The sequence below is a fragment of the Antechinus flavipes genome, chromosome 2, assembly GCF_016432865.1.
Source record: "Antechinus flavipes isolate AdamAnt ecotype Samford, QLD, Australia chromosome 2, AdamAnt_v2, whole genome shotgun sequence".
In the NCBI taxonomy this organism is placed as follows: Eukaryota; Metazoa; Chordata; class Mammalia; order Dasyuromorphia; family Dasyuridae; genus Antechinus; species Antechinus flavipes.
Genome location: NC_067399.1, coordinates 88,022,465 through 88,035,443, shown reverse-complemented (window position 1 = coordinate 88,035,443; position 12,979 = coordinate 88,022,465). Strand labels below are relative to the sequence as shown.

General features: G+C 42.1%; 1 long non-coding RNA gene across 1 annotated transcript in view; it reads left to right on the top strand.

Annotated features, from left to right (window-relative positions):
* Window positions 1-2,197, top strand: part of LOC127548027 (uncharacterized) — a 64,589-nt gene extending 62,392 nt beyond the window's left edge. The window contains exon 3 of the long non-coding RNA XR_007950306.1: window positions 1,731-2,197. This is a non-coding gene — a long non-coding RNA (uncharacterized LOC127548027). The remainder of the gene's footprint in view (window positions 1-1,730) is intronic.
* The last annotated feature ends 10,782 nt before the right edge of the window (window positions 2,198-12,979 follow it).

Sequence of the window (12,979 nt, the reverse complement as noted above, 5' to 3'; positions counted from 1 at the left end):
TCTACAAAGTTTTTGTGTACATCCTTTTTACTCTTGCATTCTTCATTGCTCTCTTTGGGGAGCTAGACAGAGCGTCCCAAAAGACTTAGTGAAGCTTTTAAGCTTTTTTTTCTCTTATAATAATATTAAGACTTTTGAGATATCCTGGATTTGCCGAGACCAATTGATTCTGGAAATGACTAAGGCATGGATCTACTCAGCAAAACCTGGCCTTGCTCCCACCAGAGGGGCTGACTTTGACCCTGCTCCTGGAGTATCCCACCTATGTTTTCCGCTCCTAAGTAGAGACCCTGAGAAAGGGAACTGAGGTGTGAGAGGTGAACAGAATTCTATTTCTTTTCATTTTTCAACATTAGATTATAGACTATGAGGGAAGTATTGTTGCAGGGTGGGGAGGGCCGCTCTTACCATCTGTTGGCAAATAAAGGCCTCTCTCATGGGGAACTCAACTTGACACAATAAATACTTATTAAATACTTTCTTTGTGAAAGGCACTGTGCTAGGCTGTAGGGAACACAGAGACAAAGATGAAAACAGCTTTGGCTTTCAGTTCTTCTGGGGCAGGAATCCTTAGTCTTTTATGTGTCGTGGACTCTTCGGAAGTCTGTTGAATGTTGCCTCTGGATCTCTTCTCACAATAATGAATAGAAGGGGTGACATAGTCAGACTCATGATTAGGAAAATTACTTTGGCAGCTAAGTGAAGGATGGACTGAAGTGGGGAAAGACTTGAGTTAAGACCAACTAGAAGGGTATTACCATAGTCCAGAATGAAATGATGAGGACCCGTCCTAGGTCAGAGCTGTGTCAGAGAAGGGGATATTTGGAAGAAATGTCAGGAAGGCAGAATAATTATAGCTCACATGTCAGGGGGTGAGGGGGAGAGCACAGGGTCTGGAATCAAGAAGACCTGATCAAATCTAGCCTCGTTCACTTAGGGTCGTGAGACCTTTCATCTTTTTCTGCTTTAATTTCCTTACCTGTAAAAGAGGAGCAACAATAGCATTGATCTTCCATGGTTGCGGTGAGGATCAAGTGAGCTAATATTTGTAAAGCCCTTAGTGTAGGGCCTGGCACATGGTGTATGGCTTAATAAAGCCATAATCCTTCCTCCCACCAGTTTTATTAACAAAAGTCAGTTTTCTCTTTCAAAAGAGAAGAAAAACAAAATCCTTGTAACAAATCTGCATAGCCAAGCAAAACAAATACCCACACAAGAATGCTTTAAAATAATTGAAGGAAATGCAAAATTTTAATTAGGGGTGAGTGAAAACAAAGATGTCTTTTTTTTTTTCTCATCCATATTCATGGGGTTCCTGAAATCTCTGGGTTCTAGAGGAACACAACATGTGCACAAGTGAAGTAAACGCATGGTAATCTGAGAAGGAAGAGAACCAACAACTGGGGTGGTAGGGTCAGGGAGGAAGTGTCACCTCGGCACAGCCTTGAGGGAGGGAGATATTCTGTGAGGCAGAGGTGAGGAGAGAGAACATTTCAGGAATGTGGGACAGCCTGTGTGAAAGCACGAAGATAGCAGATGGAATTTCAAGTGCAGAAAATTGCTAGTGGGCCAGCTTGGGTAGAGTGTCAAGTGCAAGAAATCGAGGAATGACCTTTTCCCTATCTCCTTCTGTAAAACTCTTATATCATGTTAACTGTAGGATCTGGGTCTGGGGAGGGGAGAGGCCATTTAATTTTATTTATTTATTTGTTTGTTTGTTTATTTTACAGATGTAAATGAGTCCCATCGCCCGTGGGTGCTCCTTGGTGGAGATCAGTGCCCTGAGCAAGTGCGAGGGGTGGGGCAGAGTTGGTGAGATTTGGGATTCTGGCTCTTCAGTCTCTTGGGTCTCTGCAATAGCCTCGGACACTTCTGTTGTCCAGATGACCCTAAATCCATTTCAGACTCATAAAAGAGGGGAACTAGCCATCTCTATCATATCCCTATTCTCAGCTTGCTATACCAGAAACTTTGGAGAATTTCCCTGTTTGGATGAGTTCCAGAATTCTCTCAGTCTAGGTTGTGCAGTTAACATGGTTCCTATGAGGGAGAAACTCCTTCATTAGATTGTAAACTCCCTGAGGAGGGGCTGGGAGGTGGAATTGTCTTTATTTTGACTCTTTTTGTATCCTTAGCACTTAGCATAGCTCCTGGCTCTTGGTAGGCACTTAATAAATGTTTATTGAATTGAATTGAATCCATTCTGTATTGTCTGATAGATTTTCTTCTATGTATTTCTCTGATTTCTGTTTTGCTATTGACTTGTATAAATGAGTTTCTTTACTATTTGTTAATATGCTTTTGAGGTGGAACAGAGAATCAAGAATAAACCATAGGAATTCTGCTTCTTGGAATAGTCATCAAAAGTTAGGTTGGACCTGAAAATCATATTCTCTTGACTAATAATTTTTAGGGGAACAGACTGATAGAATTCTGGCCCAGTGTCTCTCTCTTTGGGGAGAGCAGAATGGCCAGCTTTCTAGTCTTAATCTCCTTCTTCCCCTCCTGTCAGGAATTAAAGTGTCCCTTGGGGAAGGGTGGGGGAAGAGCACTGAGCTTGGGCTGCAGGTATGTTCCTGTTTTACCTTCTTCTGAGCCACTCAACCACCCCCATGCTTCATCTAAGGAACAGCTTCACTGCACAGATAAAGGAATTGAAACTCAGAGAAGTTACACAGCTAACAAGTGGAAGGCCCGATTTCAAACTAGTTGTGGGAGGCAAACCAAGAGCTTCGAATTCTGAATCCTTTCCAGGGCCCTTTTCACTGAATTAGCCCTTAATGTGATACATAAATATAAGCTGCTAATATTTCCATTCATCCTTCCAGGCTAAGTTAACTCGGCCTCCTCCAGGAAGGTTTCCCTGACCACCCCCAGGCCACACTGATCTGTATCTTTTCTCAACTCCTACACTAGACATTGTCTGTTCCAGACAATCTAGAAGTTACTCATATCCTGTCCTGTATAGTTATTTCACTATTTTATGAGAGCTTGAGTCTGGTGTTCTCAGAGAGAGTGGGAGCTTCTTGAGGCCAGTCAAAGCATCCTTTCTTTCTTTTGTCTCCTCTAAAGAGACGAACTTTTGCCTGAGGATTCTGGAGGAAACAAAGAATGGTGATGGAGTTATTCAAGGATATAATTAAAGCTTGAAATTGCACTAAGACTTTTGGGGCATTTCACACAGTGATCTCGATTCCTGCAGGAGTGGATTTTCCTTTTGTGAAATCAATGTGCATTTATCCCGCTTCCATGGGGTGCCGGGCCCAACTGTGTCTGGTCCCCCCAATCCAGGCTGAGCCTTGACTGAAGGAAGGAAAGCTAAGAAAGCTTGTAACCTCAATGATAACAAAAGGCTTGTTCTTTTAGGGGTAGGGGTAGGATTGCTCATCCCAACTATATCTGATTCCCCCCAATCCAATCTGGCTTTGACTGAAGGAAGGAAAGCTAAGAAAATCTGTAACCTCAATGATACCCAAAAGCTTTTTCTTTTAGGGGCAGGGGCAGGGGAGCTTATCCCAACCTTGTCTGACCCGGCCAATCCAATCTGAGCTGTGACTGGAGGAAGGAAAGCTGAGAAAGCCTGTAACTCAATGATACCAAAAGGCTCTTCTTTTTAGGGGTAGGGGCAGGGAGAGGGATGGTTCTAGACTTCTCAGAGTGTGACACAGTCAGGAGAAACAAACGTCACTGTGGTCAGAGATCCCTATCTTGCCTGAAAAACCAAAGAAGAATGTGTCCCCGGCTGGGTCCCTGGGTCTCATTGCTTGTCGTTGGGACTCTCTGTCTCCAGTTTTCAGACGATCTGGGCCTTTCCTGCTTCGATCCCCACCAGGGGAACAAAGTTCGAGGTGCACACGGGGGCCGACACATGTGCCTCGCCGCAGACACGCACCCTAAGTGGTGGGGCTGCACACGCAGCTGACGTGGCTGTGGTTTGGAGGAAGCCGCTCTCAAAGGTGTTGATTAGAACAAAGGCGTCATGTTCTTTGTGGGTTCTGGGTCAGGTGGGGGCAGGACACAGCTCTCCCCATCTGTACCCCCGACACCCCTCCCCACCCCTAGCCCCAACCCGAAAACACAGATACAACATCCCTCCATGCAAACACAGACACGTGGACACACACGCAGGCACACAGGTGAACGTGAACTCTCCCTTTTCTCTGTGGTCCCCTCGGCAGCCGGCACCTGGAGCCGACACTGGGGGCTTGCTCATCACTGGAGCCAGTGATGGAGGAGAGGAAGGAAGGAAGGAAGGGCCCAGATGGCCCAGCAAGTGGATATCCGGGGGCAGATGGAGCCCATGAGACGCAGAGAGCTAGGGCCACGAGCCGTATTCCTCTGTGCCCTCCCCACAAAGTTTCCCACTTTTTCCCCCTAAGAGATTGGACCAGGTGTCCCTAGAAATTATTTTGACCTGAGCTATGAGAATTTAGAAATCTGTATTACCAGCCCCCTTGCATTATAGATCTAACCAGGCACTACGTGATCCAGTGGGTAGCACCTGGAGGGGCCTGGAGTCAGGAAGGCTCATCTTCCTGAGTTCGGATCTGGCTTCAGACATTTACTAGCTGGGAAAGTCCTTTGATCCTGCCTGCCTCAGTTTCCTTACCTGTAAAAATGAGCTGGGGAGGGAAATGGTGGAATCTTTGCCAAGAAAACCCCAAATGGGGTCATGAAGAGTCAGATGTGACTGAAATAACTGAACAACAATATCCAGGCATTGGGATCACAAACATACAGTAAGCACCAGGCAGGTTGCCAAGGAATGATGCAAAAAAGTCTCTGCCCTCAAAGAGTTTATATTCTACATATACGCAGACAAGCTAATACAAAATAATTTCATAGAGAGCACTAGCAAGTAAGGAAATCAAAACCAGCTTCCTATAGGAGATGGAATCTTAATAGAACCTGAAAACAATTGGGGATTCAGAGGAAGAAGCAAGGAAAGATGGCAGGGGGCACATAGCCTTTGTAAGGTGGGAATTGGTAGCGGGCAGAAATGAGGAGCACAGAGAAACATATCTGGAAAGGTAAGCTCTTCTGAGCTCTTTACAAATTCAGTGCCTGGTAATTGGGAAAAATAAAATACTATTTACTAAAAAACAAAACCTAACACAAACAAATTCAGTGGCTGGATTGCTCCCCTGGTACTCATGATTTATCTTGCATATTTTAAAATTGTATCTTGTTTTTCCAGCTCATGGTATGTTCCCTAAGGCCCCCCGGGATGTGTATTTTATTTTTGACTCTCTGCCCCAGCCCAAGGTTGGTAACTCAATAGGTTCTCAACTGTCCTGGTTGACTATTTATCAGACCTAGAACACCATAAACGCTTAACAAAATTTGTTGAATTGAATTCACTTCAGGCCCCTATTTCTTTGCTGTTTCTCTACTTGAAGAATCTACATGAAGGCTATGAACATTTTTTTTAAAAAAAGCATTTTGAAAATTTTAACATAATTAATTTTCTTTGTAATCTTTTATATTTTACCTTATGATTTAAAAAATATTATTCGAAGATGGGTTTTGTGATTGATGAAGTGATACAGGATATAAAAAAGGTTAAGAACTTCTGCTCTAGTTTTTTTCTCCCCCTGTCTCCCTGGGGAGGGGCGGGTGGTCTGTGCTGCCTCAAGTTGAGTGGTTCTGTGTGTAGGAGGCAGGACGATGGTGTTTACCTCAAATTGGAAACTGAAGGAGGAAGGAAGAAAGAACAAATGCACCAAAAACTCCAAGAGGAAGTTGAGTTCTTGGTGACAATTGTGATATTTAAAGAGCACTCAAGAGTGCTAGGACTTGGTCTTGAACCTGGCTCCTTTTGTGGGTTGTTAATGAGCTCATTGTGGGGCCCCCAGTGTTGTTCTAGCATTCACACCTTGGCCTTGAGCTTTTGGAAGCTCTAAAGTGGGAGCTGGGGTAAGAGGCTTTGACTTGGTCAGGTCTTGCTTAAGTACTGAGGAAGCTCTACTTTCGGTACAGCTGTCTCTGGTTGGGTGGTAGGGGTCATCTCATAGGTGGGCTATGGTGGGCTAGAGTCAGGTATCATCTTTATCAGAAAAGTAACACTGTCCAGGGGAAGGAGCACTGGGCAGGGAATTAGAAGGCTTAAGTTTGAGGCCTGACTGCCAGGCTAAAGTTGCTTTATCCTAAATCCTAAAAAAGATTCTTTTACCTCTATGAATTGTTTTTCATCTGTAAACGGATGCAATTAGACTATGCAGAGGAATAGAGTATTGAACTTGGAGCCAGAAAGAACTGAATTCAAATCCAACCTCAGACATTTACTAGATGTGTGACTCTGGGCAAGTTACAAATTTTGTTTCAGTTTCCTCAAGTTGTAAAATGAGAATTATAATTGCATCTATTTCCCAGGGTTATTGTAAGGATAAAATATAATAATATTTGTGAAGTGCTAGTACAGTGCCTACTACATAGTAATAAGTGGTACATATTTAACAAATGCTTATTTTTTTCCTTCCTTCCTTCCTTCCTTCCTTCCTTCCTTCCTTCCTTCCTTCATTCCTTCCTTCCTTCCTTCCCCATCTCTCTTTTTTGGGGCTAATACTTAGATATTGTGTGCTTTAGTTTAAGCATAGATCTTTCCAGGCTGCTTATTTAAGATGGAAAATCTTTCTGAGCAAAGTGGTAATACTAACAACAATACCTCAGATTTTGTGTGCCGCTTTGGGGGAACATTATACCTTCCCCCCTAATCCTGAAAGATCAATAAAATAAGTATCATCTATCTATCTATCTATCTATCTATCTATCTATCTATCTATCTATCTATCTATCATCTATCCTATTCGATATATACTTCAGATGAAGAATACTGCAAATCCAAGAGATGAAGGCATTTGTCCATGTAGTTAGTAAATGGCCAAATTGGGGCTATCTCAGGCCTTCTGATTCCTCAGTTCCCCAAGTCGTTAACCCTACAGTCTGAGGGAGTTACTTAGCATGTCTTTGCTGGAATGAAGAGAGCACTAGGGGCCTGGGAGAGGATGTAACCGTAGGATCTGGAGAACAGGGAGATGAGACCCAGGAGCAGGGAAAGGGGCGTCATTCAGGTTAAAAGGTGAGGAGGATGGGCTGGGTCATGTCTTGGGGTGAGAAGGGCTGAGGAAGCCCCCCCTCCTCTCTTCCCCTTGCAAGAATGAGTAGAGGAACAGAGTGTACCCTAAATATTAAAAAGAGCCGGCATCCACCATCAGCTGAGTGGTTGATGGAACAAGCATATCAGCTTCTAGAAATCACCCGTACCTGTTGCATCTGGGGAGAAATCACCTCCCCCCTTTCCCCAAAATAAAAAAAAAAACCAAAACAAAACCACACACAGCAAAACATTATGTACGGAGATATGAGTTCGAAACCAGGAGGGGCATTTCCTGCATGAGTGCCGGCTCGGGAGGCCCGGAGACACCATGTACTGTTGCTTTCCTGGGGCCCTGCTAGCCCAGAGAGCGAGCTGGCCCCAGGAGAGCCGAGGTTCTGGGCCCCTGGGGGCCCCTCCTCTCTTCCCTAATCCCACACACTGGGCAGAATGGGCAGAGCAATAATTGCTCCACGATTGTGTGGCCCATCCTGGATGAGTCACCTTACCCAAAGCAAACCTCAGTGCTTGTTGATGCTATCAGTTCCTAGGCTTAACTCCAGGGCTGACATCACCCCCGCCTCCATCTACTCCTCTGCTTGTAGCCTGCAGCCCCATCAGGAGCTGGAAAGAAAAGCAGACTGAAATCTCTTTATTTCCAGTTTTTTTTTTTTAAACCAAAGAACTTCATTTCCTTGATTTATCTTCTGAATTGTTGCTTCCCTTCTCAGCCCCCCACGTCCTTTCAGAACTGGGGAGAGCCTTCTTGGAGGGAGTCCTGCCTTTTCTTCATGTATCTCCTTAGAGTGAGGCATCCATGTCCAAACCCCTCTCACTGATCATCTCCTTTCTCTCTCTGGGTAAGACTCAGGCTTCATCCAGGGCCAGGCCACTGGGAAACAAAACCATGGCTCCTGGCTCAATTTGGAGTTGAAAGACTTAGGTATGAGTCTTTCCCTGACTTCCCTTGGACCTCACTTTCCTGAAATCAGCAGGTGAGGGACGGAGGACAGATGGAGATGATCTCCACGGACTCATTAAAATCCACTTTCCGAAGTCCTTAGGTCTCACTTCAGAGGCTCCTTGGGTTTGGAGGCCTCCAGACTCTTTCTATCCCAGGTCATCTTCTCTTTTGAGCTCTGAGGAATCTGGATGGCCTATTGCTAAAAAAAAGCACCACTCACATTTCCCCCCTCCTGCTTTATGTAGAGTATTCACTCCGGGACCTCAGCTCTTCCAGGATTTTTCCAAACCCACCCTCTCTCTCTCACCTGGACAACCGGGTGACTTGCTTTTCCTGTTGATCTATTCTAATCATATCAGACCCAAATTTCAAATCCATTACTTCATTTCTCCTTAATTTGTAAGATGAGGAAGTTAGATTCAGTGACCTTGACAGTCCCTTACAGTGTGAAATCCATGATTGATCAGAGATCAGTGAACAGTCATTCCTATATTTATACAATATACATGTATATATACATATATAGCACATACCTATACATATATGTACACGCAACACATATATACACTATACATACACGTGTACATTAATAGTCATTTAGCAGGAAGCTGGGTTGGGAAACATTTCCTTAAAACCTGGTTTACTCTTTCTACTTTTTCTTCCTGCCTAAAATTTCTAGCCCAGCAAAAACTGGAGGAAAAGAGATTTTGAGTTTTCCTACTCCATATACACTAAATCAACTCACAGAAAAGGCCTTCCTAATCAAAATGCTTAATGACTGTCCCCAACCTACTCTTCTAGGAAAGATGTGAGCCAGCTCTATGGAAAGAATTGAGCATAGATGAGCTCAAACCCTGGACTTTGTTTCAGTTTAAGAGGTGATGCTCTCCAGGACCAACATGGAGTGGAGAACTAGGGAGAGATGTACTGGTGGCTAGGATGGATCTGGAAATGGAGCCAGCAAACCTAATCCACTTAATAATGTTTGTTTACTGCTTGAATGATTGGAGATTTCAAATCAAAACTTAGATGACTGCAGGGAGAATTAGGACCTTTCCCCTCCTCGGTAATCACTGTCATCACTTTCACTCTGGTTATTTTTGAAAGATTTTTGCAGGCAGTTATGTGATATGCCCCAGAGTGATCAATTTATATCTCCCCCACATAAGATAAGGAGAGCTCTGTCAAACGTCACCTCAGTAAGTCAGAAGCACAGGAAGGATAATGATCAATGACCACAAATCTAGAGCTGGCTCCATCTACCACCTCTCAATTTCCCAGAACCCCATGTAGAGGGAGGCAGTTGCTCAGAGCCAGAGTTCCCTGATGCCCTTGTGATCCTTGGCTTTACTTGATAAAGTTATAAGGAATTGAGCCCACCTTTGGGATTTTGGTTGTATGTCCCCTTGGGGAGTAAAGAGAATGTCCAGTGCCAAAGAGGATGGAGGTTTGAGAAGACTGAGGATATCTGCTGGGTATTAGAGATGATCCACAGCCAGCCTACTGTGTGGATCAGAACCACCTGTTTGTTTTACATAAGTATGGTGGATGTGGAGATGGGAAGATGGAAATAAGAGGGAATTGAGGCTTGATGTAGTGAGGAAAGCCCTGGGTTGTGAGTCAGGAGACTTGGATTCTCAGATCTGCTGCTGACTATTCTTGAGTAGGTTATTTTCCTTTTATGGACCTGGAAAATGGAGATAATATTATTTTTCTTGTTTATCTAAAAATACAGATGTTGTCAGAAACAAATGAGGTGATGAGATGTGAAAATACTTTGAGATGTAGAGAGTATGATTTGATTTGATTCGTTTTACTCCAACCACCATTTTATTAAGTTTCCATTCTGTGTGAGGTCTGGTACAAGGTACAAGGTATACAAAAATGAAAACAAAAGTAGAACCTGTCTTCAAGGTGCTTTCTTTCTACTAGGTTTTTCATCTTATTTGCATTATGGTTCCCTTTGACAGTCTAACAAAGCTTATGGATCACCTCTCATAATAACATTTCTTGCTTACATTCATAATAGCAAGAAACTACATTTCAATTAGAGACTAGGGAAAGTAAAGATGGATTTTTTTTCCCATCCAAAGTCACAGACCCTTTGAAATCTATCTATGGAGCTAACTTAAGAACTGTTGTCCTAAGGCACTAATACATTGTTGGTGGAATTGTGGATACATCCAGCCATGCTGGAGAGCAATTTGGAACTGTACTCAAAAAGTTATCAAACTGTGCTTACCCTTTGATCCAGCAGTGTTACTACTGGGCTTATACCCCAAAGAAATACTAAAGAAGGGAAAGGGACCTGTATGTGCCAAAATGTTTGTGACAGCCCTGTTTGTAGTGGCTAGAAACTGGAAACTGAGTGGATGCCCATCAATTGGAGAATGGCTGAATAAATTGTTGTATATGAATAATATGGAATATTATTGTTTGGTAAGAAATGACCAACAGTTTGATTTCAGAAAGGCCTGGAGAGACTTACATGAACTGATGCTGAGTGAGATGAGCAGGATCAGGAGGTCATTATATACTTCAATGATGATCAATTCTGATAGACGTGGCCATCTCCAGCAATGAGATGAACAAAATCAGTTCCAATAGAGCAGTAATGAACTGAACCAGCTACACCCAGTGAAAGAATTCTGGGAGATGACTATGAACCACTACATAGAATTCCCAATCCCTCTATTTTGTCTGCCTGAATTTTTGATTTCCTTCACAGGCTAATTGTACGCTATTTCAAAGTCTGATTCTTTTTGTACAGCAAAATAACTGTTAGGACATGTATACATATATTGTATTTAACTTGTACTTTAACCTATTTAACATGTATTGGTCAACCTGCCATCTGGGGGAGGGGGTGGGGGGAAGGAGGGGAAAAATTGGAACAAAAGGTTTGGCAATTGTCAATGCTGTAAAATTACCCATGCATATAACTTGTAAATAAAAAGCTATAATAATAATAATAAAAGAACTGTTGTCCTAGGGGATACAACATGTCCACAGATGGAGGAGGTGGATTATAAAATATACCAGACTGAATCTTAATGGGGAATGCAAGAAAAAATCATAATGAGTCATTTTCCCATCCTAGGTTAGTATATAGGGAGACAGACTAAGAACTTTGGAAAACAGAACAAGGTCTGGCCAGGAGCATTTGAGATCAAAGGAAAGACTTCTAACTGGTTTGTAAGGAGGTCCTGAGACCATACCGGGACATCAAGTGCAGAATATGAGAACAGCTTCATTACTTACTACCCAGTTGTGGACCACAGATGAACTGAGGAGAGAAATATACCTAAAGATGATGTTCCAGGGTAGGATTCAAAAGCAGGTATTGGACTGTGTACCAAGAAGTTCAGAAGTAAGCATCTGCTGTGTGACTTATCTCAGGACCAGAATGGGATCTCACTTCTAGCTTCTAGCCCAGTCTGAAGCTTTCAGAAGAATAACCAGGATAGAAATCCTTGACCAATTGGCCGATAGTAAACAAGGCCAGTAGTTTACTATTGTTCAAACTCAAAACCAGATTAGGAATTTGAGAGCTCAGATATAAGGGACAGAAATCCTGAATTGGACCACTCTGAAAGTACTGAAAACTTACAGGTCCTTGTTCTGAACTGTTAATAGCCCAAAAAGGTGGCAATAAGCCGAACCCAGACCTTTCCTCCAGAAGTGTGCAGAGCCTGACCCTAACATTAAATCCAAAATCAGGGAGTAAACTGAAAGAATAAACAACCAATAAAAGAATCCCACCATAGAATGCTATTTTGGAGAGAGGGATGCTATAGACACAAAAGCAGAAATTGATTCCAAAACATCTACAAATAAAGCCTCAAAGAAAAATACATTTTGGGCACAGAGACAATTAGAATTCCTGGAAGAGCTGAAGCAAGGAGGTTTTTTTTTTTTTTTTTTAAAAGAACTAAAGTGTTTTTATAAATAAAATGAGATTATTAGAGGAAAAAAGTTGGAAAAGATATGAAAGCTCTGGAAAAAAGAATTGGAAAGGGAATTAACAGCTTGGCACAAGAGGTAAAAAATAGTTTTCTTAAGCTATAAACTCCCTGAAAATGAGAATGGACCATGTGGAAGCCAAGGACTTCATGAAACTATAAAAGTCTTAAAACAAAGTCAAAAGACTGAAAAAATAGAAGAAAATGTCAGGTATTATGTAGCAAAATGATTGACCTAGAAAATAGATTGTGGAGGAAAAGATTAAGAATCATTGAACCATCTGAGCACCATGATCAAGAAATTTTGAAAGAAAACTGCTCAGATCTCTTGAATTAGGGGGCAAAGAAACAGACTGGTCTCCTCCTAAATGAAAACTCCCAAGAATATCATAGTACGAATCCAGAGCTTTCAGGTCAATTTAAAAATAATATAAATAGCCAGAAGGAAATAATTCAAGTGCTAAAGAATTATAGTTAGGGCATATGGTTTAGTAACAGAGAACTTGTAGTGTAATATTCTAGAAAGCAAATAATCTAGGCTTGCATTATCTACCCAAAATGAGTATAATCCTAAAGGGAAAAATAGATTTTTAATGAAACAGAAGTCTTCCAAACATTTCTGATGAAAAGACCAAAGCTATATAGAAAATTTGAAGGTCAAACACAGAAGTTAAGAGAAACATAAAAAAGGTAATCAGGAATGGTGAATCATAAGGGACTAAACAAATATAAACTTCTAACATTCAAATGTGGAGAGATAATGCGTGTTCCCTCGGAATCTCATTATTATCAGGATTCATAGAACTAGTTTAACTAAGACAAAACATGGGAGTAATTCTATGTCTTGGTGATCTTAAGAAATGAATGGAAATCAAGGTAAGAAGAATACACTGGGTGGGGAAAGGTAAAGAAAGATTAGAGAAAATTATCTTATATAACCAGGGTAAAAAAATAGACATC